Below are 4,210 nucleotides of genomic sequence, written 5' to 3'. Positions count from 1 at the left end.
CAGGAGAAAGAACTGGCAATATGCTCCCATAAATATTACAGACAAGAAAACTTTAAGGGCAGTTTTAATCTGTCACATGAGTTCTCTCTGAGTCAAACTTGATTAGCTAGTACTAAACAACAGTTCAGTACTATCGCTTGCAAACAACTCAATCTGGTTGCAAAAATTTTCAGAAACTTTTGATTATTCAAACAGACTCATTATCTATGAGATATGTGATACCCACTGAAAAAAGTGAGTCATGCCTTAGACCTGTCGGCAACACAGACCACATATGACTTCATCACTCTGGTGAAGTCAAGGAGAGTGAGCAGTGGAGAGTGGAGTCTGTTCTCTCATGCCCCCTATACATTCTTTCTTCCATTTACTTTGTGGTTTGTTGGGGTTATTTATGCAGTTTTGGAGCCCTGGGAGGTACAAATGGCTAAGCACTTATCTACTAATCAAAAGGTTGGAAGTTCAAATTTATCCAGAGACATCTTGGAATAATAGTGTGGCACTCTACTTCTGAAAGATCACAGCCACTAAAACTCTAATGGAGCACAGTTCTACTGGCTACACCTGGGGCCACCATCATTTGGAATCTTATGGTGACCTTTTTTTTCATTTGGGAATTTCTTGGTTGTAATAGTTATTTCCTTATATGAACAAACTTTCTTAGTGTGGGTTCTCTAGAGAAGCAAACCAAATGAAGCTTAGATATGTATATATAAAGAGAGATTAATATATAGTACAAGGGCTCACACAATTGTAGATGCGGAAAAGTCACAAGTCTATGGTCAAATGTAAGGCTTGATGTTACTGACTCTCATAGCTCCATGGTTGATGAACCAAGATCAGCGGGTCAGAAGGTAGGTAGGTAGGTTGGGTAGGTAGGATGACAGATTACTGACAACTTATAAGATTGGCAGAAAATAGAGCAGGCCACTGGCTCAAGATCAAAGAACTGGAGGTTGGGTGGCAAGCAGGATACATTATTCAGACCAAGAAAAAAAAAAACAAGCAAACTTTAACCCAAGTGTCCAACATATCAGAAGCAGACCTCACCTCTAAGGAAACTTCCTTTCAATTGCTTGTTTTCTTATAGCAGATCACATCATGAGGATTATTATGTGTTTGCTACCAAACCACTTAGAATAGTGGTTATGTGCAGTGGAGTCGGTTCCAACTCATAGCAACCCAGTACAGGATTTCCAAGGCTGTAAATCTTTACAGGAGCAGAAAGCCTCATCTTTCTCCCGTGGAACAGTCGGTAGTTTTCGAACTGCTGACCTTGCGGTTCACAGTCCGATTCGTAACCACTACGTTACCACAGCTCCTTAGTAGCTCTGTCAAATTGACATAAAATCTTAACTCTCATACTCCCATTGTTTGGAAATGTGGTAGCTGCCCCAGATTGTTAATCACCACTGTTGACCTAGCTCATTTGTGAAAGGTATACTGTTCATTACGTTAGACCCCACCAGGTCCTGCTGACTGAGAATAAAATCTCAATCAATTTCCTAACCATTATTGGTCCTGACCCTTATCTGGTAGCATTCAACCAAAGTCCTCTAATGAGAAGATCATAGAAAGCCCACAACTTCTAATCTCATCAATCTTTCACAGTATCAGCTGTCTTTCTTGAAACCTGTAACTCCCAGAAGTATTCTTTGCCTTCTTTCCTCCTGGCCTGACCACATGCCATCTTTATACATTACTAGCTCTCACTGAGATAGCATCTAGAAGGACTATGGAAAACTAATTATACAGCAGAAATCCAATAAAGGAATAAGGCTCTAAGATTTCCTTCCTTCATGAAATATTTTAAGATCTTTAAGAAATTCACCTAAAAGTTCCTTCATAGGCTTCTAGGGAAACAGTGTACTTTGCCCAGAGGCAATTTTTGATACTCAGAGATATATTTCTTTGACTGTTATTGTTATGTGTGCTGTCGGGTTGATTCCAAAGCATAGTGACCAACTGTATATGACAAAGTAGAATCTCCTGATAGGCTGGAAAAACTACAGGCAGAATGTTCCTGAGAAGGGAGGATAGTGAGTCTTTGTATAACATAATTTAGACATGCTGTCAGGAGGATCAGTCCCCAGAGAACAACATCATACTTGGTAAATCATAGAGTAAGCAAAAAAGAGGAAGACACTCAGTGAGATGGAACTGAACAGTGGCTCAAAACCAGTTTTCTGAGGATGGTGCAGAAACAAGTAGAGCTTCATTCTGTTTTACATTGAGTCACCATGAGTTAAAACAAACTTGAAATAATTTAATAACAATACTAACCACCACTCAACTGTCAGCTTGTCTTATTGCAGTGGCTTGCTGTTTGATTCTGGAAGCTATGCTACCAGTATTTTAAATACAAGCAGGCTTACCAATGGTGGACAGGTTTCAGATGAGCTTCCATACTACAATGGATTAGAAAGGAGAGACTGACTATTTCCAAATATTTAGTCACTGAAAACCTTATGAAAACTAGTGGCACACTGTCACATAGCACAAGAATATCGATATTGAAACATGATGAAGAGCACCAGAATATTGTCAGATATAGTGCAGAAAGATGAGGCACTCATGTGGAAGGCACTCAAAATATGACTTGGGAAAAGCTGCTTCCTCAAAGTAGAGTTCACTGTGATGACGAAAATGAAGTAAAGCTTTTAGAACCTTCAATTGCTGATGGGGCACAACTTGAAATGAAGAGAAACAGCTATGAACATCCATTAGTAATTATAACATGTAATGTACAAAACATAGATCTAGGAAAACTGTAACATGTAAAAGATGAATTGGAATGCATAAAGATTGATAAACTTGGCATTAATGAGTTAAAATGGACTAGTATTGGTCATTTCAAATCTGACAGTAACGTGCTTTACTATGCCTGGAATGACAAATTAAAGAAGACTGACATCACATTCATCATCCAAAAACACCATTTCAAGATCTATCTTAAAGTACAACACTGTCTGTGATACAATAATATCCATACACCTAAAAGGAAGATCAGAATTGTGGTGTGGTGCTGTGGGTTAATGCCCTAGAGTACTAAGTTAGTTTGAATTACAAGGTCATGGTTCATACTCAACAGCTGCTCCTCAGAAACCCTACACAGGGTCTTTATGGGTTTGAACTGACTCTAAGACACTTAACAACAACATCAACAACAACAAGGAAAACCAATTAATTCCAATATTATTCAAATTTATGCAGCAAACACTAAAGCCAGTGATGAAGAAATTGAAGAATTTTATCAACTTCTTCAGTCTGAAACTGGTTAAACACGTAATCAAAATGTATCTATAATTACTGTGATTGGAAGGCAAAGATTGGAAATAAAAAGGATCAGTTGCTGGAAAATATGACCTTGATGATGGAAACAATGCTGGAGACTGCATGATAAAATTTTGCAAGAGCAATAAATTGTTAATTTCAAATACCTTCTTAAACAACATAAAAGATGAAAATACACATGGACCTCAACTGATGTAATTCACAGAAATCAAAATGACTACATATGTGGAAAGAGATGATGGGAAAAGCTCCAGATTATCAGTCAAAAAAAGGCCAGGGTCAGACTGGAACAGACCATCAACTGCCCATATTCAAGTTCAGGTTCAACCTGAAGAAAATTTTAAAAAGTTTACAAAAGCCAAAATATGGCCTTGAACATGGTAGCAGTGGTGTTCTGTGGAGTCAATTCTGACTCATAGCTACCCTGCGTGGAGTTGCCAAGGCTGTAAATCTTTATGGGACCAGGAAGCCCCATTTTTCTCCTGTGGAACTGTTGGTAATTTTGAACTGCTCACCATGAGGTTAGCACCCCAACTCGTAACCACTCCTCTACAGAGCTTCTTGACCTTAAACCTTGAACATATCTCACTAGAATTTAGAGATCATTTCAAGAGCAGATTTGATGCATTAGACACTAGTGACAGAAGACCAGAAGAGTTGTGAGATGACATCAAGAACATAATAAAGAAAGAAAGCAAAAGTTCATTTAAGAAGACAATAAAGAAGGACAAGACTAGAAAAGATATCAGAAGAGATTCTGAAACGTGTTCTCTAACATAGAGATGTTAAAGCAAATGGAATAAATGCGGAGGTAAAAGAGTTGAACTAAAATATTCAAAAGGCAGTTCAAGAAGACAGAGGCAAATATTACAACGAAATGTGCAAAGACTTGGAGTTAGAATACCAAAAGGTAAGAACA

This window comes from Chrysochloris asiatica, unplaced genomic scaffold, assembly GCF_000296735.1.
Source record: "Chrysochloris asiatica unplaced genomic scaffold, ChrAsi1.0 scaffold00022, whole genome shotgun sequence".
In the NCBI taxonomy this organism is placed as follows: domain Eukaryota; kingdom Metazoa; phylum Chordata; class Mammalia; order Afrosoricida; family Chrysochloridae; genus Chrysochloris; species Chrysochloris asiatica.
The sequence above is the reverse complement of the archived record's forward strand: the minus strand, read 5'-3'. Positions refer to the sequence as shown.